Consider the following 9,884-nt stretch of genomic DNA (forward strand, 5'->3'; position numbering starts at 1 on the left):
AAAAAAATCCTTTTACCTTTTGTTTACTTTTCTTTTACTGTCTATTAGTTTCCTATTTTGTTTACTAATTATTTTATTTTTATAAAATATAAAAATAGTACCTAAACTAGCATTACCAAATATACCACTGCCAATATTATTTTGGCATTTAATTAAAATAGTTTGTAACCTTATAACTTGAAAAGGTATTTAATTAATTGTTCAAGTTGCTGTTTTAGTTAATTTAGAGCATTTAAATATTTTATAAAAATGTGGTTTCTCCACCATTACTACTTACAATTTATTTGACACAACCTGAACATTTTAGTTTTAGTTTCTGAAAACTTTTGTTGTTTGCCTTTAATTCAATTTTGAAGTTGGATCGGTTTCGAACTAACGCGAGGTTAGCAACAGTAATCGTGTGACGTGGCACCATTAACGTGCGATTACTGTAGCCTAATTATCCGGGCGTCACACCTGGCTCCTGTGCTTATGCCCTACGTTCCCGTTTATTTGACTAGGGCATAAAGGGAGCACCTCTGCGATTGTTACAACCGGGTCATCCGGACATGCACCTCAGACTGGGTGAAGCCCAAAGCTAGCGTTCTTAATGAAGGAAATATGCCCTAGAGGCAATAATAAAGTTATTATTTATTTCCTTATATCATGATAAATGTTTATTATACATGCTAGAATTGTATTAACTGGAAACTTAGTACATGTGTGAATACATGGACAAACAGAGTGTCACTAGTATGCCTGTACTTGACTAGCTCGTTGAATCAAAAATGGTTAAGTTTCCTAGCCATAGACATGAATTGTCATTTGATTAACGGGATCACATCATTAGAGAATGATGTGATTGACTTGACCCATTCCGTTAGCTTAGCATAATGATCGTTTAGTTTGTTGCTATTGCTTTCTTCTTGACTTATACATGTTCCTCTGACTATGAGATTATGCAACTCCCGAATACCGAATGAACACTTTGTGTGCGACCACACGTCACAACGTAGTTGGGTGATTATAAAGGTGCTCTACAAGTGTCTCCGATGGTACTTGTTGAGTTGGCCTTAGATCGAGATTAGGATTTGTCACTCCGATTGTCGGAGAAGTATCTCCGGGCCCTCTCGGTAATGCACATCACTATAAGCCTTGCAAGCAATATGACTAATGAGTTAGTTGCGGGATGATGCATTATAGAACTAGTAAATAGACTTGTCGGTAATGAGATTAAACTAGGTATTCAGATACCGATGATCGAATCTCGGGCAAGTAACATACCGATGACAAAGGGAACAACATATGTTGTTATGCGGTTTGACCGATAAAGATCTTTGTAGAATATGTGGGAGCCAATATGAGCATCCAGGTTCCGCTATTGGTTATTGAGCGGAGATGAGTCTCGGCCATGTCTACATAGTTCTCGAACCCATAGGGTCTGCACGCTTAACGTTCGGTGATGATCAGTATTACGAGTTTATGTGTTTTGATGTACCAAAGGTTGTTGGGAGTCCCGATGAGATCAGGGACATGACGAGGAGTCTTGAAATGTTCGAGACGTAAAGATCGATATATTGGAAGGCTATATTCGGACATCGGAAATGTTCTGAGTGGTTCGAGTATTTATCGGAGTACCAGAGAGTTACGGCAATTCGCCGGGGAGTATATGTGCCTTATTGGGCTTTAGGGGAGAGAGAGAGGGGCTGCCTAGGGCAGGCCACCCCCCCAAGGCCTTGTCCGAATTTGACTAGGGGGAGGGGCAGCGCCCCCTCCTTCCTTCTCTTCTATCTTCCCCTTCCTTTTCTCCTACTCCTACTACTTGGAAGTGGGGAATCCTACTCCCGATGGGTGTAGGACTCCCCAGGGAGCGCCATAGAGAGGGCTGGCCCCTCCCCTCCTCCACTCCTTTATATATGGGGGAAGGGGCACCCCATAGACACACAAGTTGATCATTGATCTTTTAGCCGTGTGCGGTGCCCCCCTCCACCATAATCCACCTCGGTCATATCGTAGCGGTGCTTAGGCGAAGCCCTCTTCTGGTAACAACATCATCACCATCATCACGCTGTCGTCCTGACCAAAGTCTCCATTGAAGCTCTACTGGATCATGAGTTCCCGGGACATCACCGAGCTGAACGTGTGCAGATCGCGGAGGTGTCGTACTTTCGGTACTAGGATCAGTCGGATCGTGAAGACGTACGACTACATCAACCGTGTTGTCATAACGCTTCCGCTTACGGTCTGCGAGGGTACATGGACAACACTCTTCCCCTCTCATTGCTATGCATCACTATGATCTTGCATGTGCGTAGGATTTTTTTTGAAATTACTGCGTTCCCCAACAGTGGCATTCGAGCCAGGTTACTGCGTAGATGTTATATGGACGAGTAGAACACAAAGGCGTTGTGGGCATGGGTATATACATATTGCTTGCCGTCACTAGTTGATTCTTGATTCAGTGGCATTGTTGGATGAAGCGGCCCAAACTGACACTACCCGTACGCTTACGCGAGACTGGTTCTACCGACGTGCTTCGCACACATGGGGCTAGTGGGTGTCTGTTTCTCCAGCTTTAGTTGAATCAGATTCAATGAACAGGGTTCTTTCTGAAGATCAAAAAGCAATCACTATACCGCGTTGTGGTTTTTGATGCGTAGGTAAGAACGGTTCTTGCTCGGCCCGTAGCAGCCACGTAAAACTTGCAACAACAAAGTAGAGGATGTCTAACTTGTTTTTAGTGGGCTTGTTGTGATGTGATATGGTCAAGACGTGATGAGATATGAGTTTTTGTATGAGATGATCATGTTTTGTTGAAGTTATCGGCAACTGGCAGAAGCCTTATGGTTGCCTCTTTATTGCATAAGATGCAAGCGCCAAATAATTGCTTTACTTTATTGCTATGCGATAGCAATAGTTGCAAGAGCAATAGTTGGCGATACGACCATGTGATTACACATTGATAGAGATCAAGATGATGGAGATCATGGTGTCATGCCGGTGATGATAGAGATCATGATGGTGTTTTGGAGATGGAGATCAAAAGCCCAAGATGATGATGGCCATATCATATCACATATTTTGATTGCATGTGATGTTTATCCTTTATGCATCTTATTTTGCTTAGTTCGGCGGTAGCATTATAAGATGATCTCTCACTAAATTTCAAGGTATAAGTGTTCTCCCTGAGTATGCACCGTTGCGACAGTTGGTCGTGCCGAGACACCATGTGATAATCGGGTGTGATAAGCTCTATGTTCACATACAACGGGTGCAAGCCAGTTTTGCACACACGGAATACTCAGGTTAAACTTGACGAGCCTAGAATATGCAGATATGGCCTCATTACACTGGCGACCGAAAGGTCAAGCATGAATCATATAGTAGATATGATTAACATAGTGATGTTCACCATTGAAAACTACTCCATCTCACATGATGATCGGACATGGTTTAGTTGATTGGGATCACGTGATCATTTAGATGACTAGAGGGATGTCTATCTAAGTGGGAGTTCTTAAGTAATATGATTAATTGAACTTTAATTTATCATGAACTTAGTTCTGATAGTATTTGCATATCTATGTTGTAGATCAATAGCTTGCGATGTAGCTCCCCGTTTATTTTTGATATGTTCCTAGAGAAAAATAAGATGAAAGATGATAGTAGCAATGATGCGAACTGGGTCTGTGATTTGAGGATTATCCTCATTGCTGCACAGAAGAATTATGTCCTTGATGCATCGCTAGGTGACAGACCTATTGCAGGAGCAGATACAGACGTTATGAACGTTTGACAAAGCTCGTTATGATGAGTACCTGATAGTTTAGTGCACCATGCTTTACGGCTGAGAACCGGAACTTCAAAAATGTTTTGAACGCCACAGAGCATATAAGATGTTCCAAGAGTTGAAATTGGTATCTCATACTCATGCCCGTGTCAAGAGGTATGAGACCTCTGACAGTACTTTGCCTACAAGATGGAGGAGAATAGCTAAACGAGTCAGCATGTTCTCAGAATGTCTGAATACTACAATCACTTGAATCAAGTGGGAGTTTATCTTCCCGATAAGATAGTGATTTACAGAGTTCTCTAGTCACTATCACCAAGTTACTAGAACTTCATGATGAACTATAATATGCAAGGGATAATGGAAACGATTCCCAAAGCTCTTCGCGATGCTGAAATCGGCAAAGGTAGAAATCAAGAAAAAGCATTAAGTGTTGATGGTTCAAAAGACCACTAGTTTCAAGTAAAAGCACAAGGGAAAGAAAGGAAACTTCAAGAAGAATGGCAAGCAAGTTGCCACTCCCATGAAGAAGCCCAAAGCTAGACCCAAGCCTGAAACTGAGTCCTGCTACTGTAAAGGAAATGGTCACTGGAAGTGGAACTGCCCTAGATACTTGACGGATAAGAAGGATGGCATGGTGAACAAAGGTATATTGGATATACATGTTATTGATGTGTACTTTACTAGTGTTTATAGCAACTCCTCGGTATTTTATACTAGTTCAGTTGCTAAGAGTAGTAACTCAAAACGGGAGTTGCAAAATAAAGAGAGACTAGTTAAAAGCGAGGTGATGATGTGTGTTGGAAGTGATTCCAAGGTTGATAAGATCACCATTGCACACTCCCTTTACCTTCGGGATCAGTGTTGAACCTAAAATAAATGTTATTTGGTGCTTGCGTTGAGCATGAATATGATTGGATCATGTTTATTGCAATATGGTTATTCATTTAAGTCAAAGAATAATTGTTATTCTATTTACATGAATAAAACCTTCTATGGTCATACACTCAATATAAATGGTTTATTGAATATAGATCGTAGTGATACACATATTCATAATATTGAAGCCAAAAGATGCAAAGTTAATAATGATAGTGCAACTTATTTGTGGCACTGCCGTTTAGGTCATATTGGTGTAAAGCGCATGAAGAAACTCCATGCCGATGGGCTTTTGGAATCACTTGATGCTTGCAATCCATGCCTCATGGGCAAGATGACTAAGACTCCGTTCTCCAGAACAATGGAGCGAGCAACTGACTTATTGGAAATAATACATATTGATGTATGCGGTCTGATGTGTGTTGAGGCTCACAGCGGGTATCATTATTTTCTGACCTTCACAGATGATTTGAGCAGAAACGTAAGTCTGAAACATTTGAAAAGTTCAAAGAATTTCAGAGTGAAGTGGAAAATCATCGTAACAAGAAAATAAAGTTTCTACGATCTGATCGCGGAGACGAATATTGAGTTACAAGTTTGGTCTTCAATTAATACAATGTGGAATAGTTTCAAAAATTCATGCCACCTAGAACACCACAGCATAATGGTGTGTCCGAACGTCATAACCATACTTTTTTTGGATATAGTGCAATCTATGATGCCTCTTACCGAATTACCACTATCGTTTTGGGGTTATGCATTAGAGACAGCTACATTCACGTTAAATAGGGCACCGTCTAATCCGTTGAGATGACACCTTATGAACTATGGTTTGGCTAGAAACCTAAGTTGTTGTTTCTTAAAATTTGGGGTTGTGATGCTTATGTGAAAAAGTTTCAGCCTAATGAGCTCAAACCCAAAATCAGAGATGTGCGTCTTCATAGGATACCCAAAGGAGACTGTTGGGTACACCTATCACAGATCCGAAGGCAAGATATTCATTGCTAAGAATGGATCCTTTCTAGAGAAGAAGTTTCTCTCGAAAGAAGTGAGTGGGAGGAATGTAGAACTTGATGAGATAATTGTACCTTCTCCTGAATTGGAAAGTAGTTCATCACAGAAATCAGTTCCAGTGATTCCTACACCAATTAGTGAGGAAGCTAATGATGATGATCATGAAACTTCAGATCAAGTCATTACCGAACCTCATAGGTCTACCAGAGTACGGTCCGCACCAGAGTCATACGATAATCCTGTTCTGGAAGTCAAGTTACTAGACCAAGACGAACCTACGAACTATGAGGAAGCGATGATGAGCCCAGATTCCGCAAAATGGATTGAGGCCATGAAATCGGAGATGGGGTCCATGTATGAGAACAAAGTATGGACTTTGAATGACTTGCCCGATGATCGGTGAGTCATTGAGAATAAATGGATCTTCAAGAGGAAGATGGACGCTGATAGTAGTGTTACTATCTACAAAGCTCGAATTGTCGCAAAATGGTTTTGACAAGATCAAGGTGTTGACTACGATGAGATTTTCTCACTCGTATCGATGCTTAAAAGTCTGTCCGAATCATGTTAGCAGTTGCCGCATTTTATGAAATCTGGCAAATGGATGTCAAAACTGCATTCCTTAATGGATTTCTGAAAGAGTTGTATATGATGCAACCAGAAGGTTTTGTCGATCGTAAAGGTGCTAACAAAGTGAGCAAGCTCCGGTGATCCATCTATGGACTGGTGCAAGCATCTCGGAGTTGGAATATATGCTTTGACAAAGTGATCAAAGCATATGGTTTTGTACTGACTTTCGGTGAAGCCTGTATTTACAAGAATGTGAGTGGGAGTACTACAAAATTTCTGATAAGTATATGTGAATGACATATTGTTGATCAGAAATAATGTAGAATTTTTTTGGAAAGCATAAAGGAGTGTTTGAAAAGAGTTTTTCAAAGAAAGATCTCGGTGAAGCTACTTACATATTGAGCATAAAGATCTATAGAGATAGATCAAGACGCTTGAGATATTTTCAATGAGTAGATACCTTCGCAAGATTTTGAAGTAGTTCAAAATGGAAAAGTCAAAGAAGGAGTTCTTTCCTGTGTTGTAAGGTGTGAAGCCGAGTAAAGACTCAAAACCCGACCATGGCAGAAATTAGAAAAAAAACAAAAAGTCATTCCCTATGCCTCAGTCATAGGTTTTATAAAGTGTGCTATGTTGTGTACCAGACCTATTGTGTGCCTCACCATAAATTTGTCAAGAGGGTACAATAGTGATCCAGGAGTGGATCACTGGACAGCGGTCAAAAATATCCTTAGTGGAATAAGGAAATGTTTCTCGGTTATGGAGGTGACAAAGAGTTTGTCGTAAAGAGTTATGCCGATGCAAGCTTTGACACCGATCTAGATGACTCTAAGTCTCGATCTGGATACATATTGAAAGTGGGAGCAATTAGCTAGAGTATCTCCATGCAGAGCATTGTAGACATAGAAATTTGCGAAATACATACGGATCTGAATGTTGCAGATCCGTAGAATAAACTTCTCTCACAAGAAAAACATGATCACTCTTTGGGTGTTAATCACATAGCGATGTGAACTAGATTATTGACTCTAGCAAACCCTTTGGGTATTAGTCACATGGAGATGTGAACTAATCAGATAAAGATGTGAACTAGATTATTGACTCTAGTGCAAGTGGGAGACTGAAGGAAATATGCCCTAGCGGCAATAATAAAGTTATTATTTATTTCCTTATATCATGATAAATGTTTATTATTCATGCTAGAATAGTATTAACCGAAAACTTAGTACATGTGTGCATACATAGACCAACAGAGTGTCACTAGTATGCCTCTACTTGACTAGCTCGTTGAATAAAAAATGGTTAAGTTTCCTAGCCATACACATGAGTTGTCATTTGATTAACGGGATCACATCATTAGAGAATGATGTGATTGACTTGACCCATTCCGTTAGCTTAGCACAATGATCATTTAGTTTGTTGCTACTGCTTTCTTCATGACTTATACATGTTCCTATGACTATGAGATTATGCAACTCCCGAATACTGGAGGAACACTTTGTGTGCTACAAACATCACAACGTAACTGGGTGATTATAAAGGTGCTCTACAAGTGTCTACGATGGTACTTGTTGAGTTGGCATAGATCGAGATTAGGATTTGTCACTCTGATTGTCGAAGAGGTATCTCTGGGCCCTCTCGGTAATGCACACCACTATTAGCCTTGCAAGCAATATGACTAATGAGTTAGTTGCGGGATGATGCATTATAGAACGAGTAAAGAGACTTGCCGGTAACGCGATTTAACTAGGTATTGAGATACCGACGATCGAATCTCGGGCAAGTAACATACCGATGACAAAGGGAACAACATATGTTGTTATGCGGTTTGACCGATAAAGATATTCATAGAATATGTGGGAGCCAATATGAGCATCCAGATTCCGCTATTGGTTATTGGCCGAAGATGAGTCTCGGTCATGTCTACATAGTTCTTGAACCCGTAGGGTCCGAACGCTTAACGTTCGATGACGATCGGTATTATGAGTTTATGTGTTTTGATGTACTGAAGGTTGTTCGGAGTCCCGGATGAGATCAGGGACATGACGAGGAGTCTCAAAATGTTCAAGACGTAAAGATCGATATATTGGAAGGCTATATTCGGACATCGGAAAGGTTCTGAGTGGTTCAGGTATTTATCGGAGTACCCGAGAGTTACGGGAATTCGCCGGGAAGTATATGGACCTTATTGGGCTTTAGGGGAGAGAGAGGGGATGCCTAGGGCAGGCGCCCCCAAGGCCTAGTCCGAATTGGACTTGGGGGAGGGGCGGCGCCCCCTCCTTCTCTTCTATCTTCCCCTTCCTTCTCTCCTACTCCTACTACTTGGAAGGGAGGGATCCTACTCCCGGTCGGAGTAGGACTCACCAGGGCGCGCCATAGAGAGGGCTGGCCCCTCCCCTCCTCCACTCCTTTATATACGGGGGAAGGGGGCACCCCATAGACACACAAGTTGATCATTGATCTTTTAGCCGTGTGCGGTGCCCCCCTCCACCAGAATCCACCTCGGTCATATCGTAGCGGTGCTTAGGCGAAGCTCTCTTCCGGTAGTAACATCATCACTTTCATCAAGTCGTCATGCTGACTAAACTCTCTCTCGAAGCTCTACTGGCTTGTGAGTTCGCGGGACGTCACCGAGCTAAATGTGTGTAGATCACGGAGGTGCCGTATTTTTGGTATTAGCATCGGTCGGATCGTGAAGACGTACTACTACATCAACCGCATTGTCATAACGCTTCCGCTTATGGTCTACGAGGGTACGTGGACAACACTCTTCCCCTCTCACTGCTATGCATCACCATGATCTTGCGTGTGCATAGAATTTTTTTTTGAAATTACTGCATTCCCCAACACTAGCCGGATATAACTTGTCTGTTCAAGCAACTATGACCCCTACGCCTGGTTTCCATGCATACCCCGGTCTATATTACCGTTACGGTATTTGGAAACACTCCGAGCTTTCGGGTCCAGAGGTCGAAGCCAAAAGGTCTGCGATGACAATCGTTTTACAATCCGGCTAGGGACAAATTTGTCAATTGAAGTACATAGTCACTTGGACTCAAAAACTTCTTCCTCTATGCCATCTAACAGGTTATCTAGCTTGCAATCCTATTGGGAATACTTGGCGGCTATATTTACTTGGTCGTATACCAGACTAACCAGAACTTCTTTTCCATCTGACCCCCGAGGTCCGACCCGGGCCATATATATGATTTGGATCAAGCTTGGTGTACCATGTTTTTACCATGGCCCAGGCCTCTTGCGCACCTTCTCGTCAAGCCGATATCTTCCATAATCGGAAGCGCCGCCGAACTCCTTGGAATAGCTTCACAAGCTCCTCCATACTTCCTGGAGGAGAGGCAGATGGCCACAAAGCTTTGGCAATGCTCCGCATTGCTTGTCGAGCTCGCTTGTGCAGTTGGGACAGCTCTTGCAGAAGGTCGCCTTGAGAGTCGGACATTTCCTCTTCGGGACGGCCAGTTAGCATACCTGTAGACATAAATCTGTCAAATCATTTCTTCGCTGAATAACATAAAGGTAAGGTCAAAAGCATACTGAATACGCCACCTCGTAGCCTCCTATTCTCCTTGATGGCGTCAGCTAGCTGGGCTCGTACATCTTTTAGCTCTTCGCCCATCAGGATGTTGCAATCCTG

Source organism: Triticum dicoccoides, chromosome 1A (assembly GCF_002162155.2).
Source record: "Triticum dicoccoides isolate Atlit2015 ecotype Zavitan chromosome 1A, WEW_v2.0, whole genome shotgun sequence".
Taxonomy (NCBI): domain Eukaryota; kingdom Viridiplantae; phylum Streptophyta; class Magnoliopsida; order Poales; family Poaceae; genus Triticum; species Triticum dicoccoides.